The sequence below is a fragment of the Corythoichthys intestinalis genome, chromosome 20 (genome assembly GCF_030265065.1).
Source record: "Corythoichthys intestinalis isolate RoL2023-P3 chromosome 20, ASM3026506v1, whole genome shotgun sequence".
NCBI lineage: Eukaryota > Metazoa > Chordata > Actinopteri > Syngnathiformes > Syngnathidae > Corythoichthys > Corythoichthys intestinalis.
Window position 1 is genome coordinate 5,944,208 of NC_080414.1, and position 23,646 is coordinate 5,967,853.

Consider the following 23,646-nt stretch of genomic DNA (forward strand, 5'->3'; position numbering starts at 1 on the left):
TACATGAAGAACCGTAGTTCACGAAATACTATTGCTGTCAAAAATAGCGCGTTATTAATGCGGTAACATTGAACACAAAGTGGTCTCACAGACCACTGATAGTGCAGGCAACTTGATTGCTGTGGCCAGACAGCTTCCTTTTGAAAACTTGCCGTGCCTCGCACACAGTGTGCACCGAGCAGTCACGGTTTCTTTACACAACAGCCCGTTTGACAGCGCATTGGCAAAATGCCGAAAAGTTGGACATTTCAAACACAGCCCAGCAAATGCCGTGGAGCTAGAGCAGCAACAGATCGCACACCATCAGAAGAAAGAGTCGCTCACACAGGAAGTGTCAACTAGATGGAATAGTACCCATGAAATGATCAAGCACGTCCAGCGGAATACAGAACATCTGAGAGATTCGCTGGCCCTACACCCAACCAATGTCGCCATGCCAAAAGCTACCGAGCTGGAGAAAATGAGGAAGCTCAAAGCTGAGTTGGAGCAGTGCAGGTAACTCTTAGTTTGTCCATGTCATGTGCCTTTCTGTTAATTTAATAATCAAAGTAGATATGCTTCAGAACAGTAATGTTAATGAGAATGAGAAAGAGAGAGCGAGAGAGAGACATATCCCTCCTCTCTGCCCATATACTACTGTAACTACTGATACCAGTGTGGGCTGTGAGTGAGTGAGTGAGTGAGTGAGTGAGTGAGTGAGTGAGTGAGTGAGTGAGTGAGTGAGTGAGTGAGTGAGTGAGTGAGTGAGTGAGCGAGCGAGCGAGCGAGCGAGTGAGTGAGTGAGTGAGCGAGCGAGCTCTTTGTGACTAACAACACTGAAGAGCTTCTTTATATTACTGCAGGTACGTGTCTGAACTTGCATGAGATATTGCTTGAAATGTGAATGACTGCTCAAAGTGAGAATGGTACTGCGAAATATAACATTACATATTGTTTTCAATAAAAAAAATTTTAAAATGCACAAAGCAAGCCTATCCACTTTTCCATGTTGATAAGAGTATTAAAATAATTTAAGGGACATTTATAATAGATAAAAAGTTGTGATCAATGTGCGATTAATCGCGAGTTGACTATGACATTTGTGCGATTAATCGCGATCAAATATTTTAATCGCTTGACAGCACTACTAAATACTATTTATTTTGTTCATGCATCATTACCTCTGATACTCAAGAGGGTTGCAGGGAGTCGCTTGATCCTGGCCATGGGCAGGCGTAGGCCACTCACTGGTTTCCAGCCAATTGCAAAACAAACCTGCAACTTAAAAAAAAAAAAAAAAAAAATCAATACATTGATTGTTAATTTTCAGTTAACAAAATTATGAAACCAACAATAACCTCACTCCCATGACCACTTGAACTAAAATACATGCCACGACGACAAAATGATTTTCTGCATTTTGCGTTTGCTACATCAGGCCCTTTGCCATCAGGTTCAGAGTATCAATGACCTGTCAAACACGCACACCATTCCGGATGGAAAATAGATACAAAGCACTCCCAAATAGCAAGGTGTGTTGTTTTAAAGCAGATTTAATTATTGACACTTCCTGTCAAAAGTGGCCCTGAAGATACAACATCCCCCGCGACCGTGAATCAAAGCAGAACGCACGGCACATGAGTGACAATCGTTGCTCACTAGAATGACAGGGTGACATTGAAGAATGTCCGACCCCCGACTGACATTCAGCACTTGGCTAGACGGTACACAACCAGGGTTCATTTCAAATGATTTATCCATCAACTTGGAAAGTAGCTGACTCGAAGTTTTCAACTTTCCTTCTCTCTCCTCGTATTAATAATTCAGTTAGTTTCTTTAATAATGTTGGGTGTTGTTTTGGCTTAATGAAAACTCATTCATTACCTCTTTAAGACCTGGGCCTATTTTGTCCGAATTTGTATGCCTTTGGTGTTGCCTTTATACTTCAAAGAAAAAATTGTTCATAACGGCCTGGTCGGGTCCTTTTTTTCAGGACACCATAACTTTCATGTGCAAACTGTTGTTTTCTTCACTGACCAATGATAATCAACCTTTTCAAAATGTTGTCAAAACAAGTCAAAACTTCTAATATTAAAGGGCAACTGAAGACCTTTCCGGATTTTGGTGTAATTTTACGAATATAAACTTTGGACGAGTTCGTCAAAACAACCTAATGACATTATCAACACGTAATTGCAAGGATAATTTGCGTTTTTTTTTTGTTTGTTTTTTTAGTTTTTTTGCACTCCGTTAATGGTCCCTTGGCAAACCCGGAAGTGTGACGTAGGCAACAGAAGACTAACCATAGCTAGCATAGCAGCAACAATGATGTCAGTGATATTTCCATCAAAGGTAACCATTCAGGATCGCTCTTTCGTGACGCTACCGATGGCAAAACCTCCCAGGAAAGATGAACTACAATTAATCCCTACATGTTTTAACCTGAGGCATCAGATGAGGGCGATTTACTTGACACAGCAGATGGCGTCATGACGCCAACTGACAGCTCGACACTTCACGAACGGGAGAGTGAGTGGTAAGCCTAAGTCCAGCATCGTGATTTTTTTTATTAGAGAGAATGCGATTAAATAGTTGTATATTTTTCCACGCTCTCCACATAGCTAAAACTGGATATTAGGTAATGGGACAGCTCCTACTGATCTAAATATGGTAAAGTTAGCCCAATTGTGGCTAAATGAATGATATGTTATTGATTTTTCAAAATAAATGACAAACCGTTGACAACCAAACATGCTCAACGAAACGTTTTGAAGCTTGTTAATATTTATTCAACTTGTTAGGATAAACATTCAACAGAAAATAATGAGACAGAATAATTTTATATTTGATCATTCTTATAGGCATTTTTGCCCTTTCTACATGCTATGGTCAAAAAGGTTACAGTAGACCAACAGTGTAAATTAGTGGGGAAAAAAAGATATATACAGTGCTGGTCAAAAGTATTGGCACTCCTGCAATTCTGTCAGATAATGCTCAATTTCTCTCAGAAAATAATTGCAATTGCAAATGCTTTGGTTGTAATATCTTCATTTACAGTGCCCTCCATAATAATTGGCACCCCTGTAAAAGATGTGTTTTTTAGCTTCTAATATTTTTTTTATTCAAATAATATTCAGTGGGGGAAAAATCCCACATAAAGAAAAAAATATTTCACATCAAATAATGTGTGTCACAATTATTAGCACCCCTGGTGTTAATACTTTGTAAAAAATCCTTAAGCCAACAAAACAAGGTCTGGGGACTGAGATGGGCAAGGGAGGAGATTGATTTTGTGTCTGGTGAACCATTTCTGTGTAGATTTGGCCATATGTTTAGGGTCATTGTCTTGCTGAAAGACCAAGTGACGACCCATCTTCAGCTTTCTGGCAGAGGGCAACAGATTTTGATTTAAAATGTCCTGGTATTTCAAAGCATTCATGATGCCATGCACCCTAACAAAGTTCCCAGGGCCTTTGGAAGCGAAACAGCCCCACAGCATCACAGACCCACCATAGTTCACAGTGGGTATGAGGTGCTTTTCAGCATGTGCATCTTTCGTGGCACGTCAGACCCACTTAGAGTGTTTGTTGCCAAAAAGCTCAATCTTGGTCTCACACAAAAATACACGCGGTCCCAGTTGAAGCCTGGGACCGCGTGCTTTGGTCAGATCCACAACCGGACCACGGCACACCTCTCTGCAGACCCAGAGCAAATGGCACTTTTCACAAAAAAAAAAAAAAAAAAAAAAAAAAAAAAGCACTACTATTCTATCGCTGGATTTCGTTTAATTTTTAGTGAAATATCTTCCATGTTCCCACTTCTGTTGTCATCTTTATGACAATGATGCACTGACTGGCCGAGAGAGCGTGCATGGATGCGCTGATTGGCTGAGAGAGCCAGCATGCTACTAGCTAGAGTGGACGGACCACAGCAGTTTGAAATGTGAGTCGCACCCCGCACTTTGCAGTCCCAGTAGAAGACCGGATCTTACAAAAATGGCATGCTCAAAGTTGACCGGAAAAGTGGACAACGAAAATCACCATTTGAATGAGGAATGGACTGACAAATATGCGTCCATTTCACCAACTGCAAGTACCAAACCTATGTGCTTAATATGCTTCAAGACATTTGCTCTGATGAAAAGTGAAAATGTGAAACACCATTATGTAAAAGAGCACAACTCTTTCGAAGATAAATTTCCTCCTAAATTAGAATTGAGAAGGCAAGAATTTAACAGGTTGAAGCAGTCATATCAAGAGTCAAGCAAGGTTATTGTTAAATCTATGACACAACAACAAATTGCAACGGAGTGCTCACTCAGTGTCGTGGGTGTTGGCCAAACATAAGCCGTTCTCTGATGGAGAAATAATAAAAGAGTGTATGATTGAAGTAATGGCAGCAATGTTCTAAGGAAAAAGAGGATATGACAACAAATATCAAACAATTCGCACTCTCAGATTCATCAACCACAAGACGCACTGCAGTATTGGCTGATGATGTGAGTAAACAGCTTTGTGACCCCCAAATGCCATTTTTCTCATTGAGCAGTGTTTTACAGTTAAAGTTACTGTCAATAATTATTATTACGGCTGTCAAACAATTAAAATTTTTAATCGAGTTAATTACAACTTAAAAATTAATCGTAATAAATCGCAATTCAAACCATCTATAAAATATGCCATATTTTTCTCTAAATTATTGTTGGAATGGAAATATAATACACAAGACGGATATATACATTCAACATATGGTACATAAGTACTGTATTTGTTTATTATAACAATAAATCAACAAGATGGCATTAATATTATTAACATTCTGTTAAAGCGATCCATCGATAGAAAGATTAGTTCTTAAAAGATAAATGTTAGTACATGTTATAGAAATTTTATATTAAAACCCCTCTTAATGTTTTCGTTTTAATACAATTTTTAAAATTTTCAATCAAAAAATAAACTAGTAGCTCGCAATTGTTGATGTCAATAATTACACAATGCTTAAACCCATAAAATCAGTTGCACCCAAGCGCCAGCAGAGGGCGACAAAACTCCAAAAAAACACAAGTAACAAGAGGCCAATGGCACTGTGCTGTCATTTTAATCTGTTTGTGCGGCATGTGCGTTAATTGCGTCAAATATTTTAACGTGATTAATTTAAAAAATTACCACCCGTTAACGCGATAATTTTGACAGTTATTGTTTGCACCTTAATGACAGATCTTCAATTATTTAGTGTGCATATGTGAACATTGTACCTGCATGTTTTTTTTTTTTCTCCACGGGGATCAGAAGCAAGTGGGGCAATCCACATTAAGGAGGCAATCCGCAGTAGATGTGCCCATGATTCATTCATCAAATCCCCCGTAATTTTTATTTTGTATAACAAACAAAACAGAACAACCAACCCGAAAAAAAAAAAACAACAAAAAAAAACAAAAGACATGACGAAACCCACACCCCCATCCCCCAAGACCCCCGGCACAAATCTCCTAAAACATGTATTATTGTTATTGTTCCCCATTGAAGGGGAAAAGTACAAAGGCTACGTAACAAAAGTGTACACATCTATTATGAGGGTTTTCAGGCATATTTCAAAAATCTACATCAAGATGATAATCTGTGCTCCTAACGTATAACAAAAACGGGTTCCAAATGTTCTCAAAGGACCCAGATGATCCACCGAGTGTCAGTCTAATTTTCTCTAATTTGAGAAAGTACAGCATCTCTTTGATCCAATAGCCTTGCGTAGGCGGTACTGAAGATTTCCATCGCAAGAGGATTAGCCTCCTGGCCAAAAAGGTGGAAAAGGCAATGAGGTCCCTTTTCAGAAGTGGTAGAGAACGTGCGGATGGAGCTACACCAAACAAAGCAGTCAAGGGACTTGCAACAATATCTAGCTCAGTGACTTTGGATAGAACCGAAAAGATGTCAGACCAATATGAAGTTAATGAAGTGCATGACCAGAACATGTGAACATAATCGGCTGGAGCCTGCTTACAACGATCGCAAGTGGATGAGACTGTGTCAAATAATTTGGCCAGCCAAGCTTTAGTATAATGGGCCCTATGTAGAATCCTGCACTGAGTAAAACTATGTTTTGCACAAATTGAGGATCTGTGTGTGACTTCTCTCCAGACCTCCTCAGATATATTCATTCCCAAACTCGACTCCCAGACCGCCTTCAGGGTGTTTAAGGTGCAGTCTGAACTGATTTTATAAATGTTGGAATAGACTGTCGTTATTGCACCCTTTAATGATGGCAAAGGTGTTAAAAAGGTGTCTAAGGCAGAGGCGGCAGGGAGGGTTGGGAAGTTTGGCCAAAGTGAGCGGACATAACTGCGAATTTGAAGATATCTAAAAAAATGGCCATTGGGCAATGAATACTTTCCAACTAGCTGTTGAAATGAAGCAAACGTTGAATCCAGATATAAATCCTTAAGTGTTTCTATGCCCAGCCTAGACCATGTAGTGAATGTATTATCCAAGAGAGAGGGGGGGGGAGGCATGGTTAGGCGAAATTGGAGCCTGACATGGTTTTTTTGTGTTTTTTTTTTTTTGTGTATTTTTATTCTAAGTCAAGAAAATGTTAATTTATTTTTATTTAACCAGAATGTGCATGGTATTTTTGTGTGGTCAAAAGAAAACCACTTGTAACACCGTCGACCTGCCTTGTACTTGAACGACATTAATAAATGGACCCATGCTTGTATGAAAAAAAATAATCGTGGACCTTCAAGATTTGTATTTGAGGGCCCCTGGCCTAAAGGTTGTGCTACCAAGTATTAGGCAGAGGGTGCCAATGCTTTTGTCTGGCCCATTTCTGGAGTTTTGTGTAAAATGATAATGATTTTTTTTTTTCCCATTCCCTTTTGTGTTTTTTCAATGCAAGCAAAATAAATGAATATATTACTACCAAAGCATTTGTAATTGCAATCATTTTCTGGGAGGAATTGAGCATTATCTGACAGAATTGCAGAGGTACCAATACTTTTGGCCAGCAGTGTACGTACTTTTCGAATTGAACTGACTAGAAAGATGGACTATCAGGGCTTAAAATACCATGAACATGTATTTATGGACATATTTAGGCCACATTAAGTGCCCATGCAGCAATCTCCAATGTAAATGTACATTAGCATATATTATGACTTGGTGAGCTATGCAAATAAGCTGCCTTAATTAGGGATAAAAAAGTAATCTTTCCCATGCCGTGAAGTTTCTCGGGGCAAGTGGAGCACTTTGCTGTCAACTGGGAATTAACTAAACAAAAGTGCTGCGGAAAATCACAACTTTTCCCTCTTGTGACTAATTCCAAGTGTTTTTCCTAGTTAATAGTGTCATGGTTGGTGGCTCATTCCGTGGTCTCAAAGCTGCTCAGCTGTGGACTGTGTGCAAATGTGAAATTTGATTGGACGTTTCTGGGTTGGCTAGATGGCATGTTGGATTAGCTGCTGTATTAATTATGCTCTTAGACAATCAACAGCTAAGAATAAGGCGCCACTTTGATGCCAAGCTTCATTCCAGTGCATATCTGGAAAACTTTTTATTTAAATATAGTACATATTTTGCATACCAAAGAGACACATAAAACTTGTCAAATTAGTAGTATAGGCTCGTATCATCGTGGCTTTCTGCTTATTTTTTCCACTACTATAATAAGGACTCATCCATTTACAGTGACAGTTTTTTTTTTTTTGTCAAAGTAGTTTGGGTGATCAAATGCACTAATTTCAGAGTCATCATTCTCTCAACAAACACTGTTGACGCCAAGCTCAGATTTTCTGCAAATCTGTTGTCGATAGCTCACATATGGCTATTTAGCTAATTTTAATGTTAAAAACTAGGTACAGTGGTATGAAAAAGTATCTGAACCGTTTGGAATTTCTCACATTTTTGCATTAAATCACCATCAAATGTGATTTGTCAAAATCACACAGATAAAAAAGTGTCTGCTTTAACTAAAACCACCCACACATTCATAGGTTTTCATATTTTAATGGGGATAGCATGCAAACAATGACAGGAGGGGTAAAAATAAGTATGTGAACCCTCTGCCTAAGGACACTTAAAGAGCAATTGAAACCAATTTTTACCAAACATTTTATGTCAAGTGTGTGCCCAATTACTGATGAGTGGTTAAAAGCTGTCCTGCACTCTATAAAGAACACACCTAGTAAGAAATGTCATGATGAAAGTATTGTCTGATGTGCATCATGGCTCGGTCAAAAGAGCTGTCTGAAGAACTGCGATCAAGGATTGTTGATTTGTATAAAGCTGGGAAAGTCTAAAAGTCTGGATGTTCGTCAATCGACAGTCAGAGGAAAAGAAAAAAAATGCCTACCCTCTTTTTTTTGAATGAATAAGCGTCAACAAAACTTCCATTGCTAAATTAGTGGGAAAAAAAATAGTCGTTCGGGACAGCCCTAGTGTAAACGTGTCGCCACTGAAACGTTCGGACTTAAAGGGTTAAAAACCTTTTTAACTCATTTGCTCCCAAAAACGTATAAATACGTTCTATTTTTAATTGTTTCAGTGTCCCAAAAACATATTTATACATCTTTTACGTTCGTTTTTTTTTTGTTTTAGTTTTTTTTACAAGAGGCATCTCTAGGTTCTGTTGCACCTAAACTGCAATGCACAATGCTCAAAACTCATTTTAAAGCAATAAAACTGGCCACTGGAGGGCAGTAGCGCATTTTGAAAGAACTCATCTCGGGCCAAGAAAGAAAGTGAAGAAAAATAGTCAGGAAACAGAAGTTGGAGGGATCTTGTGAAGACGCGTGACAATTTGAGAAAAATGGGAAAAACGATCGGACAAAAAAGGCAAACAACACTGGAGGAATGTTATGAAAAGAAAACGAAACCATCGTCAAAGAAGGATTAAAAAAAAATTTATCTTGATGAGAGACGGTGACAGCCACAACAGCGTCAGATTCCACACACGTTCTGCGGAGCTCATGTTGCGTTACTCCTGAGCCCGAAATTGAAACCAACGATGAAGATGATGAAAAAAGTGAGACCGATCTTGATCCGGACTACTCAGTTTACTGGGAGCCACCTCATTCAACCGGGAGCAGCCGCGAGCCTTACCCGTTGTTATATGCGTAAATAGTTCAACAGTTCAATAGTTATGTGTAAATTGTTACTTTGCGATCAAAAGCGCTATTTGTCTTGTTGTTTATGTTATTTTGTACAACAAAAACATTATTCATATGTGCGGGATGTCACAAAAGCGAAAAATAGCTGTGTTAAAGTCAAAGTTATGTTTGAAATGTATGCTTTAACAAAAAGCTTATTTTCTCAGTTTTTTCATCAGAAATTGGAAAATTGCTCAAACTAAGCCATTTTCTAATGCTGATTTCTAAAGAATGGAAAAAGATTTGAAACTTTTTTTCTGCTGAAAGAAGAGAGTAATCTTTCTTTTGGTGGGTTCCACGTTTATATAGCAATACAACAGAATTTTCTGTGGGCCTTGCAAAATCAGTCAAAATCCAGTAAAACGGCCGGGAGCGAAGGGCCTTGCTCCGGTGAAAATGGCTGGGAGTGAATGAGTTAAAGGGCAGATGAAAAGTTCAATTCATGAAGGTTTTACTCAGTTAAATTGTATTGAATTTATCATTCTCTGTGTCAAAACTCATATTCCCCCAAAACATTTTTTAATTGCTACTCTACCCACCTTTGCTAATAAGTAATTAAATGTTTGTATTGATATTTCCATGAGAGAATTTTCATTTTGAATCAATCAATCAATTAATTGGATTGGACAAGTTCAAAAACAAAAATGGAAATCAAGCAGCAGCACCATATCGCATTAGTAGCAAATGGTGATCTATTTTACGCCCTTTCAGTTGAAGGCAATCATATATATGAGGCGAGCACGCTGGTGGGAAAATCTATAAAAAGAGCTACCTTTCTAAATTAAAAGGGGGCAGCGGAGAATTGCAGGTTGCTGATACTAATTGACTCATTCTATTCCTCCCTCGGCTTGGATTGTGGCTCCAGCCGAATGCATGCCAGGTCTATGATCTTTCGCTTCTCTCTGGTCATTTGCAAGCCTCACTTATCCTTCCAGCCAGTGATTTCATTTGGCTTGGAGTGCTTTTTTGAGGGAAGAATATCAACAGATGAGGTCAAGCTCAAAAACCGTGAGCCTCAGAATTTCATGCGCCTCTTATGGATATTAAGTGCAGCCATGTAAAACAAGCGAGGCTCTCGACATCCATCGCCAACGGTAAAAGCCGGGGTCTCCATTTAGGTTTTCGTACAATGAGGAAGAAACGCGGCAAATGTGCAACATGAAAAAAATAAGCGCTTTCTTTCAATACGAGCTCACGTTGGAGTGGCTTTCTTCTAATAGGGTTTCACAAATAAAAAAAGGTAACATTGAAGAATCTAAAAAAAAGAGCACGCGTTTAGTGCCTTAGTTTTCTACTCAAGTGGCCTCTCGTTTGATTATCCTGCCTGCCTTCCACGACCATAATGGTGTTGAGGCAATTATTTCTTGCGCATTGCTGCAACTTGGTTGCGTAAGGATGTAAACTCTTAATAACTGAAAATGCTCATGAGTTTGCCGATAAATATTTTGGGTAGGCATGTGCCGGTTATCCGTTTCAAGGTTTACCGTGGTATGAAACCATCGCGCTTTCAACCCACTAAAATGTTCCGTCATACCATAGTACAGTATTAGCTATGTTTTATGCCCCAAAAAATGCAGCTAAAAATTCGTGGCTTAGAGCAGCAGCCCTCACCCCTCCCCCTTTGGTTGTTACTCTTTTCTGTGTCTGTTACTGTGCTGTAGAATAGACAATGGCTGAAGGTTTTGAAACGAGACCTGAGCTCCCCCCCCCCCAAAAAGACAAAGTCGCTAGTAGACATGTGCCGGTTACCGGTTTCACGGTTTACCGTGGTGTGAAAACGTCGCGGTTTCAAAACCACTAAAATTTTCCGTCATACCTTAGTACGGTATTCGCTATTTTTCATGTGCCAAAATGCAGCCGAGGTGGCTTGGTGCGGCAGCGCTCACCCTTCTCCTGTTTGTTGCCGTGAGTGTCAGTGACCCTATTCTGCTAAACAGCCAGCAAACCCCCCCAAAAAAACCTCCAAACACAAGGCTTACTTTTCTTCAATTTATTGAGCTCTCAAATCGTGGTGAAATATACAAATGAATACATTTAAAACGTTATACAATTGTATTTTTCCACATGTGAGTAGGTTCAACAGGATAGCAGTAGCACCATGAAAAAGGTCGCCAAAAACAAAACATCCATTTTCCTTTCAAATTCAATATACAAACTAACTAAAACTTACAAAGACAAATGTTAGCCTAGGCTAAGCTGGGAGAGCAGCTTGGTCGACGTTTTGTCTCACAGCCGCTGAGTGAGAAACAAGCTTGAATGAAGGGGGGAGGAAAAAAAAGGATCGCGTCAAAGATCGCTAACTGCGAAAGGAGGTCTCACTCCTCACTTTTTGTTTTAGATGAAACCTTGAAACCTCAACAATATTTACATTTTAACTAACTTATAAAACTAACTTATACATTTTTAACTAACTTATTAACTTATGAATTCTTTGTTCTTTTTAACACAAAGGCATGACATCATGTAGAAGAGAGTTGACACAGTGGCTGAAAATGGCGAAACTTCAGCTTCTCCCCCTCAAAAAAAGTCATACAGTATATATTTTTAATTTTATTTAGAAGTGTTCTTACTTTTTTCTAGCAATTATTTTGTTCTTGCTCTATTATTGAGCAACTTGAGCTCTGGCTGTGGGTATAGTCTAGGTTCTATTTATTTTAATTTTATATAAAATATGTTATTTTTTGTTAATTTATTTATTTTCACATTAATTTATTTTCACATTATATTCATGTTCCAATTTGCAAATATGTTCTGAAAAAAAAACCTGTTCAATGGAATTTTTTTTTTTTTTTTTTTTTTTTAAACCCATACATCTCAAAATTTTGGAGCTATAATTGCAATACCGTGATACCGTGAAACCGCGGTATTTTTGCTCACGGTTATCGTACCGTCAAAATCTCATACCGGCACATGCCTAGTCGCTAGTATGAGAATACTTCGGCTACTGAAAAGAAACAGACGGCCGTGGCTGAGAGAAGAAACAACAGCACGACCTACAACATGATTTCCCATTTACAGTGGGGCAAATAAGTATTTAGTCAACTAATAATTGCGCAAGCTCTCCCACTTGATAATATTATATTGTCTCTGGTGTCCTTCAACAGCTTTTTGGTCTTGGCCATAGTGGAGTTTGACTGACTGAGGTTGTGGTGCCATTAATACAGGTAACGAGTGGAGCCTCGTTAGAAGAAGTTAGACTTCTTTGACAGCCAGAAATCTTGCTTGTTTGTAGGTGACCAAATACTTGTTTTCCACTCTAATTTGGAAATAAATTCTTTAAAAATCAAACAATGTGATTTTCTGTTTTTTTTCCCTCCACATTCGGTCTCTCATGGTTGAGGTTTACCCATGTTGACAATTACATGCCTCTCTAATCTTTTCAAGTAGGAGAACTTGCACAATTGGTGGTTGACTAAATACTTATTTGCCCCAATGTAGCACTGGTTCACAAAGCTGCATTAATGTATATATATCCTGTATAAAACAAAAAATAATGTTCTCAATTGCTCGAGTTTTCTTTTTGCATCATTGTACAATAGTCCAATTAATCTAGAAGAGTTTATTCTGGTCAGTGTCAGGTGTACTGAGACAAATTCGTGTTACAACCTGGCCGTAATTGACCGTGATGTCCTACCGCCCTAGCCACACCACAGCGACAGTGTCTTCTAATTAACTACAGATCTCCTGACAGCACGGTGCCACCTCCATCTGGGCCCCACTTAAAAGGAGCTCTAAGACCTGAGGGTTCCCGTCAGGCCCACTGCTCTGCGGACGGTGGGATATGTCCCTCTTTGACAACACCATTTTCCTCTGATCAAGCTCAGGAAGTCAGCAAGAGCCAGTGGAGAGAGGGACAGAATTTGAGATAGAAAAAGGGGAGAAAGTAATAGGAGGGGTGTTTATAACACTGTTCTTCTGCATTGTTATCTTGCCCAGCTTAGAGAGCAATGTCTTCCATCAACAGAGCCACAAGGCGACTGAATGTGGTACACATATATTATCTTTTATTCCAAACAAACATATGCAAACACAATTAAAACTGTCCATTGTTAGATGTTATAAATTTCTAGACATAATTTTTGTTTTGTTATTGTCGGACCTCCCGAACGTTATTTTATGCCACCGGAATTAATCCGGCTTTTGTTATTTCCCGGCCCCGGCTTCGGAGAGCGTAAACAAACCAGGAGGCGAGACAGCTAGCTGACATGCTAACCCGAACCGAGTGATGTTTCAAAGACTATTCTCGGCTTTCGAAGCGAAAAATCACTCAAAACTACCCGGGATCATGTCACACGGCAGCAGGGTTGTCGATTGTCTTCGCCGATCGGCGACCCGCCCGGCGGCGAGCAAGTTACAGCTCGTCCCCTGCTGCAGGCAGGAGAGCATGTTTGCCGGGGAAGCAGCTGGAGGATTACCGCCGGACAAACCGGCCTTACGCCGGAGGAGCGCCTAACTGCCACATAGTCAACACGAATATGGTGTAAATTAATGCTAAACTACATTTGACATAATACAAAATAGAATGTTTACTCACTTCTTTGTAAGTCCAATGGTCCCACAGTTGTCGCACACTTGTTTTGGCCGATCTCGTGGTGAATGGGAACTTTCTGAAACCCAAAAAGGCTCACACGCCTCTCCCTGGTGCAGCAACTGTTTTCTGCAGCACATTTGGCTGGCGTGATGCGAAAAATAGACAAATTAATCCGCAAAATCAGCTGAATCCGCAGTCAATCTGAGTGCTATAAAGCAATGCTGTATTGTGAGAGGCTGACCCGGGTGACGTCAAATTCGCATTCGTCCTAAAGCCAAGACTGTTTGACTTTTGGGGCGGGGGGGCACAACATGTTGATGACCCCGAAACGCAATGTCAGCAATAAAATTAAACTTTATATAATATTTATAATAATAAGTTGACAATGAGTGTTTTTTTGTTTCCCATCATTCTTGAGAGGAATTCTAAAACAGGCTGCTTAGGCAATACTTTTTGCCAAGATAGTCATCCATTGAATATGGTACGCCGGATGGTGTCGTGCCAATGTAGTTACCCCTGTCAAAAATTGTATCCCCTGGGCGGAGCCATGTGGAGGTAGATTTGTGTCTATTATTCAATCAAAAAAAAAAGTTGTTTCAATAGAAAAAAACGTTGCTTCAATGAAAATATACATTTTTCAACAACAACAAAAAAAAGTCGCTTCAATCAAAAAAAAAAAAAAAAAAAGTTTGAATGCAAAAATAAATTTAAAACTCAAAAATTGCATGTGAAAGCTATTTTTCTTTGAAGTAATGTTGATTTGTGTTTGGGCCACATTTTGGCTAGGTCATTTTTGTCTTTATTATTCAATCAAAAAATAAAAACATTAATTGCTTCAAAAACATAAATAAATAAATAAAAGTTTTCAAGAAGAAAAATCAATCCCAAAAAAAATTTCAATCATGGAAAAAGTTTTTGAATGCGAAAAAAAGAATTGAAGAAGTCCTTTTGTTGTTTAGGCCATATTATGGGTAGGACATTTGTGTCTAGATCATTTAATCCCACAAAAAGTTGCTTCAATCAAAAAAAAAAAATATATATATATATATATATATATATTATATATATTAGGGCTGTCAAAATTATCACGTTAACGGGCGGTAATTAATTTTTTTTAATTAATCACGTTAAAATATTTGATGCAATTAACGCACATGCCCTGCTCAGACAGATTTAAATGACAGTACAGGTTAATGCCCACTTGTTAATTGTGTTTTATAGAGTTTTGCCGCCCTCTGCTGGCGCTTGGGTGCGACTGATTTTATAGGCTTCAGCACCCAGGAGCATTGTGTAAGTAATTATTGACATCAACAATGGCGGGCTACTATTTTATTTTTTTTGATTGAAAATTTTACAAATTTTATTAAACGAAAACATTAAGAAGGGTTTTAATATACAATTTCTATAACGTACTAAGATTTATCTTTTAAGAACTACAAGTCTTTCTATTCATGGATCGCTTTAACAGAATGTTAATCATGTTAATGCCATCTTGTTGATTTATTGTTATAATAAACAAATACAGTCCTTATGTACCTTATGTTGAATGTATATATCCATCTTGTCATCTTTCCAACAATAATTTACAGAAAAATATGGCATTTTTTTTTAGATGGTTTGAATTGCGATTAATTACACTTAATTACGATTAATTAATTTTTAAGCTGTAATTAACTCGTTTAAAAATTGTAATCGTTTGACAGCCCTAATATTTTTTTTCCCCCCAAAGGATAAAAATCATTTGAAAAATTAAAATTGCCCTCCCCTATTTTTTTTTTTTTTGTGAAAATTATATGCAAAGCAAATGACTGTATACGTTGCTAGTCACATGATCTGTTCGAAAAATAAATTTTGAAAAATTTTTTTGTTCATTTCATTTATTTTTGTTGCAGTTTCATTGCTTTACAACTTTTATATAGATAGGAAAGTCAATTACATGCAATGACACTTTTCGCCCACCAGGGAGGGCCTGGCCCCCCACTTAAAATTCGCATATGCTGGAGCCAGAAGTTACTGGGGAGACAAAGCAAAAGAGAACTCGAATGCCACCTGAGGGAGGCTTTTTCGGATATCACTCTTCGCTCATATGGAGAAAAGGTGCTCGCACAATGAGACATTTTCTCTCGAGACGATGCTCGTATCGTGAAAAACTCGCAAGCTGAAGTGCTCATATCCACTGTATTTAAAACTTTGAGTTCAACTTCACCGTAAACCGTATACAGCCTTTAAATTCTAAACACTTTTTAAGACTTTTGTCCTTGCCGACAGCTGACATGTGAATTCCCCCTCAATTACCCTTCGCTAAACCTGGATTTACAGAAAGATGCCAAACTGCAACGATATCCTGCGAGAGCAGAGGCACTTAGCTTGTTGCGCTAAATCTCTGCGCCACGCCACAGGATCTGTCTTGTAGTGCGAGGCGCGTCACAATCAGGCTAATTGGACAGGTGTTTGCCGCCATTATGAAGCGCAATCCACATGTCAGAAAAAGACCCCGAAAACAGCACGACACCCCAAAAGAGCTGCTAAAGGATTAGCTGAGTGGATTGGATGGGCGGGAGAGCATTTGCATGTCATAGTTAAGAGAAATTTAGATGGAGGTTGAAAGAGAAAGAGGGGGCGCTAGATTAAAGAAGAGTAGCACACGCAGTATGTGGTAAGCGGGAGTCATCTCTTGTCAGCCACCCCCGGTGGGACTATGTGCCCCATACAGAGAAACAGAGACAGACACTGATGTGCAATCCACCTCACAACCGCACTCATTTACCCAAGGAAGAAAAAATATCGCCCAAAAACAGCGGGGGACTGGCACTTGCTCCTTTTTAGTTAATACCATGCAACTCCGAGGTGTCAAATAGACCTCTAAAAGAGGGGAAAAGGGCAAAAACACAACAACTTTCTCAATGTGTGATTGGATGTGACATAACAGGCTTGAAGTGAGACACTCAAAGAACAGATGTGTATTGATTTCACCTAAACTACGAGAAGCTGCAGGGCCACTTGTTCATGCTCCATCTACTCTGTGAGGGCTCTAGCCGAACACAAATCGCACATTTCCATCCTTAAACCCAACACATGTACATGCCGACCACTTGAAGCTCTCCTAAATGACTTCATGGAGTAAAGTGATGCTCATCACGTAACAACAAGGTGGGAACGGTGCGCAACATCCCCTCGTTGAAGGGTCGACAGCACCCAAAGGTCAACGAGAGGGTGTTGAGAGATGCTATACTACCAATTGTGATTATATATTAGAGCTGGGAATCTTTGGGCACCTAACGATTCGATTATGATTACGATTCAGAGGCTCCGATTCGATTATAAAACGATTATGTACCCCCCTCTTTTTTTTTTTTTTTTTTAAATTTCTTTTTAATAAATGTTTTGTACATTAGTTCCAAAATTGTTCAAAAATCCTCTCAGGCTAAACCAAACTACTATTTCAGTATCAAGTTAGCATATAACAGTAAACAAATACACAAAAATAACAGTAAATAAAATACTCCAGTCCCATTTCTGTATCAGCAGCTTTAAACTACTTTCAATTAATTTAATGTTGTGAATCAACTGTTGTTAAAATTGCTCCCGTTATTCCATAATTTCCCTTCTGTCTACTTTTGTCAAAGTTTTAAAACTATTTCATCATTTAAAGATAGATTCAAGACAAGATTCTGCCGATTCAGGAGTATTTTAGATAAAAAGTTAATTAGGTTCGCTACAACAGAGCCTTCTAGAGAAGTCACTGCTTTAGTACTGCTTTAAGATAGCGGCTGTTTACTAACGCCGGAAAATCTGTCATATCGCATCACAGTTCAATATTATATGTTCCAACACTGCCTTCGTCTATCGTTTTGCATCTAGTGCTACATATATATGATATCTACTGTAGCCGTATGTTATGTATGTATGTATGTATGCAACTAGCAACTGTGCGTTGTTTGTAGCGGCTGTCGGCCGCAGTCAGGTATGATTGTTTTTTTTTATGTAGCGGCATGAGCTGAACATGATATTTACTCTCGGTCCGTTCCTCATTGCGTCCCAAAGACCGCGCTGACTGTGTTTTACTTCCGTTTTACCTGGTATAATTCAATAATCGGAATTTGGATGTTTGTGAATCATTCTCGAATCTTCCATGACCGAATCGCGAATAATCTAAGAATCGGAAATTTCGCACGCCTCCATCAAATATAACCCGCTTCAGGCTGGATTTTCACTCCTGATTCACATGTAGTGCAAGTATTAGGGGTGCAAACCCCTCACGCCATCCCTCCCAGTTCAAACGGGTTGGACGTCTATGGCGGTCAATAGCAAACAATGAGTTTAATTTTGGGGCATTTCAGGTCATTCGCTGTTGATTTTCAGTCACTTCCAGTAAGAGGCGGACTGGGGGCAGTGGAGTGCCCTGGGAGAAGCGGCCACTTCATGGATGGTGTTTGAAGCCATCCAGCCGGCAACACAAGTACCTGTACCTTGATGGAAAAAAAACTGTATTTGATGTCGTTTTGGACAAAAATCTTATACAGTGGTATGAATAAGTATCTGAACCTCTTGGAATTTCTCACATTTCTGCATAAAATCACCATCAAATGTGATCTGATCTTTGCCAAAATCACACAGAAGAAAAAACAGTGTCTGCTTTAACTGAAACCACCCAAACATATATAGGTTTTCATATTTTAATGAGGATAGTATGCAAACAATGACAGAGGGGGAAAAATAAGTAAGTGAACTATCACATTTAATATTTTGTGCCCCCTCCCGCCCGTAGCTGCAGATCAGTCTGGCACATCAATCAGGACTAATCTTGGCCCATTGCTCTCTACCAAACTGCTGTAGTTTTGTCAGATTCCCAGGATGTCAGGCATGAATCGCTGTCTTTAGATCAACGCGGTTCTAAAGACTTCGACTTCACCAGAACGTGTATTTTGTTCTTCTGAAACCATTCTGAAGTTGATTTACTTCTGTGTTTTGGATCATTGACTTGTTGCAGAATCCATCCTCTTTTTAGCTTCAACTGTCTAACAGACGGCCTCAGGTTTTCCTGCAAAACATCCTGATAAACTCATGAATTCATTCTTCCATTAATGATCGTAAGTTGTCCAGGCCCTGAGGCAGTAAAACAGCCCCAAATCATGGTGCTCCCTCAACCATGCTCAACAGTGGGGATGAGATGTTGGTGAGTTGTTCCCTTTTCCTCCACACATGACGTTATGTGTTACTCCCAAACAATTCAACTTTGGTTTCATCAGTCCACAAAATATTTTGCCAAAACTATAGACCCTACCCACCGACGTCACAAAATCACGTGATCGCTGTATGGTTCCGCCCCCTTGTCCGTCATTTTGTGTCTGTATTATCAATGGTCTCAATTGATCGAGCAATTTATAATGCATTTCATGGAAGACCCGGTGCTTTCGGATGCTGTAAACTCACTTGATGCGTTGCATAAAAGGCGTTATGTGGAAAAGCTTCAGATTATCCATTCGCCAGATCCATATTTGATGCCTAAATCGATGTTTTTCGACCCGCTGTCTCCGCCGTATTTGCCTGACATCTGCTAGCTACCCTGATATGTACAACTATCTTGTCCACACAAAATCAGCCTATTCTCACGAAAGTTTGAAAAACTTTAAGAGCTTGGAGGCTTATAAATACTTCGTTGCTGGTTGGGTGAAACAGGTCCTCGTCCACGAAAATTCGGCAGGAATCTATCTTGTGCTTGGAAAGGTGACTTACGAAATTTTCAATTCAAAATCTTTTGTTATTGCTAACATCCACTGTCAAGTCTAATGTATTTCATGTCGTTTGTCAATGGAGTTAGGGCTTTTAATGTTTATATGGTTTAGCGATAGCACTCTCACTACATACATACGTGTATGTTGTCGGCGATTAGCCTAGCAATGATCTTAATTGTGGTTGTCAGCCCAAAACCCTCTAAATATATATTAAATGCATCTTACCAGATATAAAATGACTACTACATAATCTGTGGTAATCGTTTGGAGCCCAGTTTTCTCGTCGAATTGCAGCAGCCCATCTCGCTCTCTTCTCTCCGGGTCTCTCGGAATCCGGTAGAACTTCAAGTCTCTCCGTCTTCTCCGTCTATCTTCTCTGTTATTGCAACCGACCGCCACACACGCCTTCACCATTTTGATTATTAATGTTAACGAGCAGAAAAACACGTCGTAAATAGGAGGAATGTACGTAGCCGTAACAGGTAAACACGACGTGTTGACGGACAATTGGGCGGCACCAGTCAGGAGGAAGGAGTTGTGATGTCACGTGGGTAGGGTCTATTGTGGAGTGTCCAAGTGCCTTTATGCGAACATTAAGCGAGCAATGTTTGTTTCAGACAGCAGTGGCTTCCTCCGTGGAGTCCTCCCATGAACACCATTCTTGGCCATAGTTTTACTTATAATTGATATGTGCACAGATATATTGGACTTTGCCAGTGATTTCTATAAGTCTTTAGTTGACACTCTACGTTTTTTTTTTTTCATCACACAGATGGAAAAAAGTGTCTGCTTTTGCTAAAACCATCCAAACATGTATAGTTTTTCATATTTCAATGAGGATAGAAGCAAACAATGACAGAAGGGGGAAAAATAAGTAAGTGAACCCTCTGCCTAAGGGGACTTAAAGAGCAATTGAAACCAATTTTTACCAAACAATTTTAAGTCAGGTGTGCGCCCAATCACCAATGAGTAGTTTAAAGCTGCCATGCCCACTATAAAACACACACCTGGTAAGAAATGTCTTGATGAGAAGCATTGTCTGATGTGCATGGCTTGGTCAAAAGAGCTTTCTGAAGACCTGCGATCAAGGATCGTTGATTTGTGTAAAGCCGGGAAAGGATACAAAACCATCTCTAAAAGTCTGGATGTTCATCAATCGACAGTCAGAAAAGTTGTCTACAAATGTAGAGTTTGGAACTGTTGCTTCTCTCCCAAGGAGTGGCCGTCTCAGAGAGGTAAAAAAGAACCCTAGAGTGTCTGCTACAGACTTACAGAAATCACTGGCACAGTCCAATATCTCTGTGCACACAACAACTATATATGTAAAACTATGGCCAAAAATGGTGTTCATCACACCACAGAGGAAGCCACTGCTGTCTAGAAAAAAAAAAAAAAAAAGAAAAAAAAAAAACATTGTTGCTCATTTAATGTTGGCAAAAAGACACTTAGACACTCCACAGAAGTTTTGGCAAAATATTTTCTGGACTGATGAAGCCAAAGTTGAATTGTTTGAGATTAACGCACAAAGTCATGTGTGGAACAAAAATGGAACAGCTCACCAACATCAACACCTCATCCCCACCATGAAGCATGGTGGAGGGAGCATCATGATTTGGGGCTGTTTTGCTCACTCAAGGCCTGGACAACTTTGTTTGTTTGTTTCCTTCCTTTTCACTAAACACAGAAGTAAATCAACTTCAAAATGGTTTCAGAAGAACAAAGTATACGTTCTGGCCAAGTCAAAGTCCAGACTATGATGGAAAATTTTCGTGGTTTTGAAACTGTGACGTTTTCATACTACGGTCAACCTTGAAACCGGTAACCGGCACATGCCTAATCAAACCCTTAGTAAGTTACATGATGCATTCATTCCTTTGTGCATATATGGGGCTGAACAGTGTGTGTGTGTGTGTGTGTGTGTGTGTGTGTGTGTGTGTGTGTGTGTGTGTGTGTGTGTGTGTGTGTGTGTGTGTGTGTGTGTGTGTGTGTGTGTGTGTGTGTGTGTGTGTGTGTGTCACTGGGGTAATTAGAAAGAGGGAGGGTGGGAGTGATCAAAGGACGCAGTTTGCACAATTCTTACTGTTACAGTAGTGTGTGCGCGCAAGTGTGTGTGTACGTCCTCCAAGCTTTGATGCAGTAAGCTTCGTGGGTTAATGTACTAGGGATAAAAATACTACAGCATGTAATCTGGCATTTATCCCTCGAGAGCAGAAGCCAAAATGTGACACATGTCAAGAGGAAGGAGGCAGGGAGGGGGAGAAGAACAAGAACAAGTGGATGAGATGAAGAAAAGAAATGCAGGTAAGAAAGCCCAGCTTGTTCGGAATTGCTGGCTCACCTACACTGATTAAAGCAGATTTGTGAACAATATTTGAGGGGTAGTGGCCTATCGTGTTGAGATTTTGAGACCGACTCGGGAAAAAGCAAAAGTGTTGCATTTTTAATTATGTTTAGTGTATTTTGTCTGTATAAAGTTTGCCTTTATGGTCAGGAACTTCTGGGTAGCTCATGATACGGTTTGTGATACAAGGCTCACAATAACGATTATCTCACGATTAGGGCTGTCAAACGATTAAAAATTTTAATCGGGTTAATTACAGTTTAAAAATTAATTAATCGTAATTCATTGCAATTAATCGCAATTCAAACCATCTATAAAATATGCCATATTTTTCTGTAAATTATTGTTGGAATGGAAAAATAAGACAAGATAGATTTATGCATTCAACATACGGTACATAAGGACTGTATTTGTTCATTGTTACAATAAATCAACAAGATGGCATTAACATTATTAACATTCTGTTAAAGCGATCCATGGATAGAAAGACTTTTAGTTCTTAAAAGATAAATGTTAGTACAAGTTATAGAAATTTTATATTAAAACCCCTCTTAATGTTTTCGTTTTAATAAAATTTGTAAAATTTTCAATCAAAAAATAAACTAGTAGCCCGCCATTGTTGATGTCAATAATTACTTACACAATGCTCATAAGTGCTGAAGCCTATAAAATCTGTCGCACCCAAGTACCAGCAGAGGGCGGCAAAACTCCATAAAACACAACAAGTGAGCGTTTCACTGTACCGTCATTTAAATGTGTCTGAGCGGGGCATCTGCGTTAATTGCGTCAAATATTTTAACGTGATTAATTTTAAAAATTAATTAACGCCCGTTAACGCGATAATTTTGACAGCCCTACTCACGATATAATAATTATCAGGGTTAGGAAATCAGTCTACGATATTGTACAATACAACTAAAAAACAAGCTCTTTTCATCATTCTGTTCTCAATTTCAATGAGTTTATTCCTAGTAGACATCCAATCCATTTGAACTGGGAGGGTGGTAATGTAATGCCAGCCAATGAGTAACTTTTGAGGCATTCCAGGTCATTTTCTGTTGATTTTCATTTTTCAGACACCTCCTGCTGATTATGGGGCATTTCTGGTCCACATTCTGTTGATTTTGAGTTAGTTATGTCCCAATATGACTAGGAAAAGATTCAAAATCAACAAGAAGTAAATGTCCAAAAATGTGAAGTCCCTCAAAACCAGGAAGACTGGCTGTGAGCTCTCTGGTTTCACTGCCACGGACGGCGCTAAACATCCATTCAATTCCTCCAGAAGTGGGTAGTAATTAGGGGTGCAACGGTTCAGTTAGCCCACGGTTCGGTTTGAACCTCAGTTTTGGGATCATGGTTTCGGTTCGGTTTTGCGTTTTTTTTTTTTTTTTTTTTTTTTTTTTTTTAAACTGCCTTTATTTTGCTTTTAAAAATGAAATAAACACTTAAAATTTAAACATTTTCAACTGTTAAAATGCCTCTTAGCTCTTTGGCTAGTGTAGTGACTGACTACTGTAATACACACACAGTAGTAAAAAAAGTTACTTGGCAAAGTAACTGGTGATAACTTTCATGTTTTTTTTTCCATTAAAAAAAAACAAAAACAAACCCAAAAACATGGTAACCTTTGCTATGTTTGGAGGTCATTAAATGTTGTGAATCAACCGTTAAAGTGGATAAAATTGCTACCGTTTTTGCATTAGTTCCCTTCTGTCTACTTTCGACATGTGAAAATTTTAAAACCGTTTCATCCTTTAAAGATAGACTCAAGGCAAGATTTTGCCGATTTAGGAGTATTTTAGATAAAAAGTTACTTGAGTTCGCTAGGAAGGTTCTCTACAACAGAGCCTTTCTGAGAAGTCTACTGCTTCAAAATGGCGCCTGTTCATTAATGCCGCCGTCTGTCATTTTGCATGTAGTTCTA

General features: G+C 39.0%; 1 long non-coding RNA gene across 1 annotated transcript in view; it reads right to left on the reverse strand.

Annotated features, from left to right (window-relative positions):
- LOC130908674 (uncharacterized) overlaps positions 1 to 23,646 on the reverse strand; it is a 236,491-nt gene that overhangs the window by 200,790 nt on the left and 12,055 nt on the right. Inside the window, exon 2 of the long non-coding RNA XR_009061636.1 lies at positions 1,161 to 1,260. This is a non-coding gene — a long non-coding RNA (uncharacterized LOC130908674). The remainder of the gene's footprint in view (positions 1 to 1,160; positions 1,261 to 23,646) is intronic.